Source organism: Patagioenas fasciata, chromosome 25 (assembly GCF_037038585.1).
Source record: "Patagioenas fasciata isolate bPatFas1 chromosome 25, bPatFas1.hap1, whole genome shotgun sequence".
NCBI lineage: Eukaryota > Metazoa > Chordata > Aves > Columbiformes > Columbidae > Patagioenas > Patagioenas fasciata.
This window is the reverse complement of record NC_092544.1, coordinates 4,759,189-4,770,616: the sequence shown is the minus strand read 5'-3', so window position 1 is coordinate 4,770,616 and position 11,428 is coordinate 4,759,189.

The window sequence follows — 11,428 nt, the reverse complement described above, 5'->3', positions numbered from 1 at the left end:
GGGGACACTGGAAGCTGCGTGTGGTACTGGGGACACTGGGAGCTGCACGTGGCATTAGGGACACTGGGAGCCGCGTGTGGCACTGGGGACACTGGGAGCTGTGGTTTTGCACTGGTGGCACTGGGTACCGCAGCTCTGCTGAAGACACCAGGAGCTGTGATTGTGCACTGGAGCTTGGGAGGGGCACTGGGAGACACAGGAGGAACTGGGGGGCGGCACTGGGAGCTCTTGGGGAGCACTGAGAGCTGCGGGCAGCACTGGGAGCTGGGGGGTACTGGGAGCTCACGGGTACTGGAAGCTGCGATGGTAACTGGGAGCACTGGAGGGAGCTCTGTGGGCACTGGGAAGCACTGGGAAGCACTGGGATCTGTAGTTCAGCTGGGGATACTGGGAGGTGTAGTCCAGACACCCAGCGCATACTGGGAGGTGTAGTCCCGGGCTCGGGGTGTACTGGGAGTTGTGGTTCCCCAGTCTCGGGGCTGCTGGGAGCTGTAGTTCTGCACCGGGGGCTGCGGGGCTCTGCCTGGTTTGAAATGGGGGTCTGGCTGGAAGCACCACTGAGCACCCCGGCGGCGCAGGGATGTGAACGGGGACTGGGACCAGCCCAGGGACGGGGGGGAGACGGCCCAGCCTGGTTCTGCAGCATGAAGGACAATGCATGAAGGACAGGCACACGTGGGCACTGGGAACCAGAGACTTTGGAAGAACCTCCAGCACCTTCCTGGGGAACACCAGGGACCGCAGAGTAAGGGAAGCTCCTTACGGGGGGTCCAATCCTCAGCCATCCCGAAGAAGGGCTGAAGCCGGCGGAGCTGCACGGATTTACCGCACCAGAGACCCTCCCCAGGCAACCCTGGACACGCTGCCTCAGCAGCTGCTGTGACATCCGTGCTCTGGGCAAACCATCTGCTTTCGCATTGTCCCCGGTGCCACCGGGATGCATTCCTGCTGGGGACACCCGGGGGACGGCAGCAGCAGCCCTGGCCGTGCTCCCCCTCCTGCCATCGCGCGGAGAAGCTGCTGCAGGGTTTCCCGGGTACCGAGCCTGAAGGGAGCGGGGTTTGGGTGGTGACAGCGGGTGACAGGAGCACCAGCAAAGCCCTTTCCCCAGGGGATGAAAGAGGAATGGAAAAGCCGCATCATCTCACTCCGCTGGAGTTGTTTGTCACTGTGACAGCCACGTCCTCGCATCACGGGTGGCCCCTGGACCCTTTGAGCCCAGGGCGAGTCCTGGGGATGCTCCAGGGCTGGGCAGCAGCAGAGGGGACATCTGCCCACATCAACGCCTCCCCCCGGTGACACAAAGGACTGATGCGAACAGAACCACAAGACCTCGGTGCTTTTGAGGCTTCCAGCTATTTTTTTTTGGTAATGACTTTACACCTAAACCGCCACCTCTGGCCCTGGGAGCAGGCTGGGCTGTGACAGCCTCAGGCCCACCCTGCGCCGACGCTGAGCGCGGGTGGGGGACGTTCAAGGTCGACGAATCGTGTGGGGGGGCCGTGGGGAGCAGAGCCCGTCAGGTCCTGTTGTAACAGTGAGAGACAGTGACGGGTGCAGAAATCAAATCCCATTTTCCTCCCCGAATTAGCTCAGCCGGGATCCGCGCTGGCAGCTCGAGGGAAGCAGCAGCCTGGTGGCGGCTCCGGCGCCGCACAGCTGAGCCAGGCTATAAATTCTGCAAGACTCTTATGTAAAGGCTTTCAGGAAGGGGGTGGCAGGAATCAACTGTGCTTCTGACATTCGTTAACCCTTCGGTTCACAGAGAAACGCTTATTACCGTCCGCAGTGACGGCCGGCCTGGGGGATAGGGTGAGTGGACAGATGTCCTTTGTCCCTTTGCTCCCCTCTCGAGCCAGCATCTGTGCCCAGGACCACGTTCCAAATTCGCATCTCTGGAGGAGAATCCTGCTGGAGGAAAGAAGAGAGTTCAGAAAAGCCCTGGGGTCACTCAAGCAGGACAGACGCCCCTTTCCGCGGCTCCATCAGCCCCTCTCTGCTCCTCTGTGTGATCTGGTGGTGCAGGACCCCTCACCAAACACTTTCCTACTTCACTGGCTCACTTCATCTGCTTTAAAAACCCAGCGCGGAGCCACCTCTGCAGCCAGGCTTCCCTTGCAAGCGCTTTCCTCCCGATCCCCATCGCATAGAACCATGTTGGTTGGAAAAGCCCCTCAAGATCATCGAGTCCACCCGTTCCCCCACCCCAGCACTGCCCCATGTCCTGAGAACCTCATGTCCGTCTGTCCAGCCCTCCAGGGATGGTGACTCCAGCACTGCCCTGGGCAGCCTGTTCCAATGCCCCACAGCCCTCTGGGGAAGAAATTGTTCCTAAATCCAACCTCAACCTCCCCTGGCGCAACTTGAGGCCGTTTCCTCTGCTCCTGGCGCTTGTTCCTGGGGAGCAGAGCCCGACCCCCCTGGCTCCAAGCTCCTTTCAGGCAGTTCAGAGATCAGAAGGTCTCCCCTCAGCTCCTGTTCTCCAGCTGAACCCCCCAGGTCCCTGGCTGTGTCAGGCTGGAAGGTTTTCTGACATAAAGCAGGAGATCAGGGTTACCCCGTGTGCCATCTGCAACAACCCAGCGCTTGACCACCATGTCCTCACAGGTTTGGGTTTGCGCATGAACCAGCCGGGTTTGTATCTGTAACCCCCCCGTGTTTTATCCACGGAGGGATTTTGCTTCTCAGGGACGTGGGGAGGAAACCCAGGGTGTTACCTGGGGGGGTCGGCACCCGGGGCACCCACCCGCAGGTCCCCTGCCTGGGAATGTTCTGCCTTGGAAATTCACTTCCAGCCATAGATCCAAGGCGGTAGCTTTAAAAATAAAACAAAAAATACAAAAGCTGCCCATTGATATTCCCCTCACAGCTGTGCTGGCAGCACGGCCGGGGTGAGGACACACGCATTCCTCTTACCCACGGCTTTATCTCCGCTCCCCGACCGCTTCGGCTTCAAAGCTTTTCCCCTCTCGGGACCAAAATCTGACAGTGTCAGCACAGACCCCGCTTGGAGATCTCAATATCTCGGAGCTGAGAGTCTCCTTCTCATCATCCCCCTCCCAGCCCATCCCTCCCCATCCCAGCACACAAACCAGCACCAAACTGGAGTTCCCGGTGCCAGCGCTTAGAGGAAAAACCCCACTCATTTCCTCAATTGTAGCTTCCCCGTTGATTTAATTAATGCAAATTGAGACGTGTTAAAACCTCCGTGTAATTACCATAAGACTGTTGTGGTGGTTTTTTCTCCTTTTTTCTTGTATTTTTAAGGAAAATAGTAAGGGCTGTGTTCACAACAGCTCGTGGAGGTTTGCGGCCCTGCAAGCTGAGCCCGGTGAGAAGGGCAGGAGCTCTGGCAGAGGAGCCGGTACCGACCCCAAAACCAGCCTGAGCAGAGCTCCTCACATCCCTCTGCTTGGTGAGTATGTGCTTGATTTTACGTTGATTTTCCTATGGGCGAATCAAAGCTTCGCTCTGCATGAAATTCCGAATTAAAATCGAGTTCCTTAATCTCCGAAGCGAATCGTTATCACCAGATGCGTTGGCTCCCAGGCTGCCTCGAGCTGCAAACCCCGGATGCTCGTGGTCACGAGGGATTCAGCTTAACTTTGTTGTTTAGGTTTGGGTTGGATCTTGGGGACAATTCCTTCCCCAAAGGGCTGTGGGGCATTGGAACAGGGCAGTGCTGGAGTCACCATCCCTGGAGGGTTGGACAGACGGACGTGAGGTTCTCAGGGCATGGGGCGGTGCTGGGGTGGGGGAATGGGTGGACTCGATATTGAGTCTTTTCCAACCAAAATGATTCTGTGATTCTCCCATGACCTCCCCCAGCCCCAGTTCCTCCCGTGCTGGGTTTGGGGCAGGATGGGGGCTCTGCTGGGTGTCGAACCCTCGGGATCCGGCTCAGGACACGTTTGCCGTTGTCGCGGTGCGATGCTGCGGGGCTGGGATGCTCCTGGAGCTCCCCCACCTCCAAAATGCCCAGAGAGCTCCTGTTCCCTCAGATGGCACCGTCCAGGGTGTTTTGAGAGCACATCTGGGTTTTTATGGCGGTTTCCACTCCGCAGCACCAGCCCCATTTCAGGCTGGAGCTCTTGCTGACCCTGGAGAAGATTCTTGGGTAAAAATGGGAGAAAAAGGACCGAGAAGTGAAACTGAGGCGCTGGCAGACACAAGAAACTGCGTGAGCCTCTCTAGTTCCAGGCTCACCCTTGAAAGCCCTTGACACAGATTTGAAGGATGTTATTTTGTGAACATCAGGATTTCCCCCAATTTAGGAAGGCCAGGCTGAGCTCGGCTCGTGGGGGAGAGCGGGGGACCCCAAATCCTCTGTTTTAAAACCCTTTGGTTTGCGGCTTCACCCCAGATTGGGCCGTGGGGATGTGCTGAGACTGTCACCCCTCCCCGGGTGACACGGTGACACCGGACACCCCAACCCACCAGCTTCAGGATTCCTTCATCTCCTCACATTGGTAGCGCCTATCTAACGACGTTTATCACGCAGGGCCTGGGTTGGGGGTTTTCTGTAGGTGTGTGGGGTTTGTTTTTTGATTTTTAAATTGTTTTTAATTAAAACAAAGCACTTAGTTGGCAATGGAAACATAAGCGTGTGTCTCCGGGTATTGATTTTAGCGGTTTGCTGGTTTATTGCATGAAAGAGAGCCGTGTTTTTCCTCCAGAAAGGCTGGCTTTGTCTGCCTGTTCTCACAGCTGCAGTGGATGTGTCTGATCCTTTCTTTAAATATATATATATAGATCTATGATGAACTCAAATTAGTGGGGAAAAAGGGATCAAACAGCACCGAGCAAACGTTTGGTGCAGGTTTTGTCTCTGTGCTGGTGCTGCCGAGCGATTGCAGGGGTGAGGATGGGCAGGAATTAACCCGTTTTGATGCAGAATTTGCGGTGGAGATGGGAGGGAAAACGCTTCTCGTCTAAAGTGTGAAAGGATAGGTCTGGATCTCCTTGTCCAGCAGTTGAAAGGAGCCGTAAAAACCAACACCACAAACCAGGCTTGTTGCCTCGGCTTTATTCTGACAGATCGATATCTATATGCAGCACCTATAGATATGGCCGCGGGATAAGGAGCTGCGGCTGTTGCATGGGGCAGGTCGGGCTCCCCGTACCTGAGGGTGGATGCAAGGAGGCGGGGGATGCTTCAAAATCCTGCTTTTTAGGCCAAATTCCCCCTCACGGCTTTGGCAGCAAACGGCCCCAGTTTGAGCGTTATATTCTATCAGATTTTAGTGGGAACAGGCTCATTCCGGGCTCTGTCACAAGCACATTCATATGGTTTATTTGAAGGGGGGAAGGCTTTTCCTTTAAGAGGATTTCCAGCCCCGAACTCCTCCCATCCTGACACTTCCAACCTACATTTTGTCTTGAAAGGGTGGGAGTATTTTTAACCATATCACGCCAGGGAAGTATTAATAGCACAATAGGCTTGTGGAGATGCTGGTAGCCCTGAATCCATATTTTAAATTCAAGAAACTAATTAAGAACTGGGGGATAATTAGCGCTATACCCAGCTTTCCTCCCCTCACCCCGCTTCATTTGCAAAGAGCCAAAGCGAATGTCTTTGCTGGAATCTTCCACGGCTGTTGAATATTTTATGGCTTCCCTATGCGTTGCTATTCCATGCCAAAATCCCACCGTCCCCTTCACTCCGTCCCAGCTGGAATGGCCGACTGTGACGCTTTCGAAATATAATTAGTGCATCCCCACCGAACCAAACAAACAGCCACGCGCCCCCTTTTCGTGCTCCTCTCGCAGCCCTCGCTGTCGCCGGGCGGTGCAGCCCTGAGTTGTTTAGAGCCTCCCTTGGACAGCAAAGCTCTCAGTGCTCCATATGGGAAATGCAAATTTGCAGATTCCTTTTGGGAGCAGGAAAGGAAAGAAGCAGCGAGAATGAAGAGAAATGGGTTTGAGGGTTCCCAGCTAAGTGGGGGGAAAGCAAAGCGAGGAGACCCCCGGACCTGCTTTCATTGTGCATTTCTGGACGCAGGGGAAGTGGCAACCGGCATCCACGTAAATGTGACCTTACATTGGGCTCCCAGGAGGGCGCAACATCACTGTCCCCTGTGCTGGGCACTGGGGAGGCCAAACCTCAAATCTGGAGTCAATTTTGGGCCACTCAGGACAAGAAAGAGCTTGAGGTGCTGGAGCGAGTTGAGAGGAGGGAACGGAGCTGGTGAGGGGCTGGAGCACAAGTGTGATGGAGCAGCTGAGGGAGCTGGGGGGTTCAGCTGGAGAACAGGAGCTGAGGGGAGACCTTCTGATCTCTGAACTGCCTGAAAGGAGCTTGGAGCCAGGGGGGTCGGGCTCTGCTCCCAGGAACAAGCGCCAGGAGCAGAGGAAACGGCCTCAAGTTGCACCAGGGGAGGTTGAGGTTGGATCTGGGAACAATTTCTTCCCCAAAGGGCTGTGGGGCATTGGAACAGGCTGCCCAGGGCAGTGCTGGAGTCACCATCCCTGGAGGGCTGGACAGACGGACATGAGGTTCTCAGGACATGGGGCAGTGCCGGGTTATGGTTGGACTCGATCTTGAGGCTCTTTCCCAACCAAAATGATTCTGTGATTCTATGATTCCCACCACTCTTCAGCATCTCGGGGGCTCTGCTGGTGCCATGGAGAGGGCGCCCAGCTCTGGAACAGTGTGGGCACGGCAGGACGTGCGGCTCCAGCTGAATGGCCTTGGGCAGGGTGTACAGAAATATGTTTTAATGAGTGTAAGGAGTGATGGTGAGGCCAGCGAGAATGAATCTCGGGTCAGAAATCCACCTCCGTATGCACGATGTGTGAATGTTGGGGCTGTGAATGAATGGGTCAGAACAGCTCCCACAAGATATACACGGGAAACAGTCACAACACAAGTGTGGTGTGTTTGGAACAACATCTTTTATTGAAAAAACCCATCCTGCCTAACCTCTTGGTCCAGACCTTTATCTGTAAACCTATACATTGAGAACTGCTTAATCAAAGAGGCCTTGGCTCATCTCTCGCTGCTAACAAAGACTTGGTGTCTGTGCGTCTGTCTGTCTGTGTCCGTCGCTCCCCATCGCTGCAGAGGTGTTTGTGGTTGCTCCCTCGGTTGAAGGCTCTAATAATAGTCGGGCTTGTGTTGAAGCCCCATTCCTGCCTCTCCCCAGCCACCTGTTCTCCAGAAACTCATGGAATTCGTGTCGCTGAGCTCTTCTCCATGTTTGCCAGAGGGTAAAGCTGGGAGAGACAGGGCACAGAAGCAGCTGGATCGTGTAAAACCTCATTTTCTCAGGGAAAAAACAATTAAAACCAGATCAGTAGATCGACCAGCCGGCTGCGGAGGGATCCTGCGGTTCCTCCCTCAGGGTGAAGCGAAGCAGAGCCCAGGATTTAGGAGCCAGACCAGATCTCGCTCAGCATCCCGGCTGCAGCCACTGATGTTATTTTAGGGTCTGTCGCCATTTCAGTGCCTTGGAGGATTTTTTGTGGGGCTTTTGTGTGTAGTTCATGAGAAGCTTATATTATTTTTCTACTCTAAAGCCTCGTCAGCCCGTATCTCCGTAGTATTTCGATACCATGCAGTGCAGCGCTATGGCTGCATTTGAAGAGGCAAGTGTGGCATTTCAGGGTTTCACCATCCGCGGTGAGTGCTTTTACTTGGGTCATTTTATGGAGGAATTAGGTGAGTTTGAGCGAATTTCTCAGAAACTGAATGAGCAGAAGAAGCCCAACACTGATTTTAAAACAATTAAATAGTTTCCAATAGCACATTAGCAAGTGCAAATTTGTTCCGAGGGGAACATTTTCTTAATGGTGTTTTTCAGCGTAAACAGAGTGCCAGCTAAACACCCCCATAAATAAATATCTATTACCTTAAACATTTCTTGCCTGTGGAAGAGATTTCACTGTGAGGGAGACACTCCCCGCAAGTCATTTTGTTCTGGATTTCCATGGGCTCCTCGGCTGTGTGTCAATTCAAATGTGTTTTTACCTGAAGATCAGCGAGGCCTTTGCAGCCGCTCATTTTTCTGGCGAGACCTTTGTCAGGAGCAGCAAATCACACCTGAGTATTGTGTTCAGTTCTGGGCCCCTCAGCTCAGGAAAGAGATTGAAGTGCTGGAGCGGGTCCAGAGAAGAGCAACAAGACTGGGGAAGGGACTTGAGCACAAGCCCTATGGGGAGAGGCTGAGGGAGCTGGGCTTGTTCAGTCTGGAGCAGAGGAGGCTCAGAGGTGAGCTCAGCACTCTCTAGAACGACCTGAAGGGCAGTTCTAGCCAGGGGGGATTGGGCTCTTCTCCCAGGCACTCAGCAATAGGACAAGGGGGCAGGGGCTTCGACTCTGCCAGGGGAAATTGAGGCTGGAGATGAGAAAGCAATTCTGTGCAGAGAGAGTGGTCAGCATTGGAATGGCTGCCCAGGGAGGTGCTGGACTCACCGGCCCTGGAGGTTTGTAAACTGAGATTGGCCATGGCACTGAGTGCCATGATCTGGTGAACGGACTGGAGTTGGACCAAGGGTTGGACTGGATGAGCTCTGAGGGCTTTTCCAACCCAGTCCATTCTGCGATTCTGAGTGATCAGGACAAGCAGCGTGGAGGTGGGGAAGCTGCAGGGTAGAGAAAAATCCCATGGAGGTCAATACAAGGACTGCGAAACACGGATAAAAAGGAATATTGTAGCCGTTCTACTTCTGAGTGCAAGTTTCTTTCAAAATACCATCTCCTCTAGCAGGTTATTTATTAAATCTGTTAAACTGGTTGACTCAGGTCAAATACTATATGGGATTTCTAGTTTTAAAATGAACTTTGCTAGCATGGTGGCTGTAACCAGTCTCAGCAAATACTTGCTAATGTTCCTTTAAAAAGGTGCTTTAAACCACTCTCTGCTTAACAAATGTCAGACCATCCACCATGAGCGCTTAAGGGTGGCAATTTTATACTCAGAAAGCACATTTCCTTATTGGAGATTAAATATTTTTGCAAGTTAAAAGAGCCGCCGTGGGCTGAGTTGTCACCTAATTGTGTCAGTCTCGTCGTGGGATGTTTTGATAGGCGCGTCGGAGGCGACGCTTTCATCTTCCCACTAAAGCCGATCACGTCGCGTCCTAAATTCACACACACCGGGGGCCCTCCTGATGAGACCCCGACCCGAGGGGCTTCGTGGTTTGAGCCCCCGAGTGTAAATCCCATGAGGGCGACGGCTTTAAGTGGGTGCATTTATCACCAGATCGGAGGCACCATAAGCCACCAACCCCTAGAACAAGTCATATTCCTAATTTATAGCAATTGTTTTCTCCTTTCTCTTTCCGCTGTGATCCTTTATTGTCCTCAAGATGCACAAATTCATCGGGCTGATGTGGTTCGATTTGGGCTTGAAATGGTATTTTCCATCTCAAATGCTGTTTTGGGGCTAAATAGTTGGAGTGGGAAAAGGCTTTTGTTGGTGATGAGGAATCCAGAAGACAAAGCCACGCACTGCCCGTCTGCTTAGAATCGCAGTCAATGTGTTGATAAACACGAATCAAATGCAAATCAAATCAAAGCTTTTCATAGACTCCTTGAGATCCGGCAAAAATAAACGCCACATAAATACAGGAATTTTATAAAACATCCCAAAAATAAACCCGCTTGTGCAACGGAGCCAAAAATGAGATGGTCTGCGTTGCGCTTCCAGCTGTTGTTTGTCTTTGTATCACAATAATACTCAGAGATTTTGGTTTAGATGGGAACCAGTTGTTGCAGGTGCTGGGAAGCCCAGGGAACACGATGGGAAGCGCTGACAACAGCCCCTCAATGTCTCGTAGTTTTATCTCAGCCCACGCCCCCTCTTCAAAAGCGATAAAGGATATTTCACCACCATCGTCTCTCCGGGGGTGAGGACTGATACTGGTGCCAAACACAAAGCCCCAAGCCCAGGAAGCCTCATTTCCTCTGGGAAACCCCAAGATCATCCCAGGATAAGCCCATTGATTTTACTAAGAAACATTAATATTAAAGCATCCAACACACTGTTGTTCGACACGGGTGCTAATTAATAAATGATCATGTAAAACACAGGCTGGTGGCATGGTGTCTTGGCTGCTTTGTCTTCTAGCGACATTTAATGGCATTTCATCCAAGCGCTCAAGATGTTTTATTTAAAAATGTGTGTTGTATGTGATATCTGTGCATATCCCGCTGTTATTGAGCCAGAAACCACCCGGACGCCCCAGTCCTGACCCCGAGGGACCAAGCAAACAAACTATTTTGAACCTGAAACCCCTTCAAATCCACAACAAGGTTCTGCTGGAAAATGGCTCTTCCAACGCCCAGAGAAACCTCTCCCAGTTCCAGCGGCTCGGTGGCTGGATGTGGTTTCCATGGAAATAGACGTCAGATCAGCAAAAAACAGGGCAAGTGTTTAAAATAATCTCTGTTTTGAAAGCTTTATGCGTTTCTGTCACAATATTAACCTTCCTCAAGGTAGGGTGGTTTTTTTGGGGGGGGTTTAAATCCTTGTTTTTAAGAGCGTGGGTCCTTTTTTTTGGTATTTAGGATGCTGAGGCTGCTGTGCGGATCTTCATCATCATCTTCATTCGTGCTGTTCTCCGGCCACCTGCCTTTTGTGTGTGTTGGTTCCTGGTGTCACCCGAGTGACTGCAGCACAGAAACTGCCCCTGGAATCGCACAGGAGTCGTTTGCACGGAACACGTGGAAATGCAGCCGGTTCGTTTAAAGCACATTTGTGGGCTAATCACTTATCTACACTTGGGAAGAGACGCGCTCACAGTGCAGCCCGCAGGACAAGGACAAGTTGTTTGCATGGCCATTATATATGTATGGAATCTGTATGAACAATGGCTTTTCTGGACCCGCTTTGGCTGGCAGGTGTCACCCCAAAGGACAGGGTGGCTGTCCCCCAAAACGCGCTGCCAGGGGCTGTGGGGCCATGTGTCAGACCCACAGATCCGCTGCGGGGTTGGCCTGTGACGCTGAGGTGACCAAAGGAACGTGGTGGGCGTCTTGATGGTGACCACAAGCCTTGATGTTATTGTGGCTCTGAGACGGCCAGCCTGGAGGTGACTGTGTCCTCAGGGAGGTGACTGTGGCCCCGAGGTGACCGTGGCCCCAAGGTAAGTGGTGATGACCATGGCCCTGAGGTGACCAAGGGCTCTGAGGTAGGTGACTGTGGTGGCCCCAAGGCAGGTGCCCATGGCCTTGAGGTGACCATGGCCCCAGGGTGACCAGGGACTCTGAGGTAGGTGACTGAGCTGGCCCTAAGGTAGGTGGCCGTGGCCTTGAGGTGACCATGGTCCTGAGGTGACCTGAGGCCCTGAGGAAGGTGACAACGGCTCTGAGGTGACCAGGGGCTGTGAGGAAGGTGACAATGGTCCTCAGGTGACCAAGGGCTCTGAAGTAGGTGACTGTGCTGGCCCTAAGGCAGGTGCCTTGAGGTGACCATGACTCTGAGGT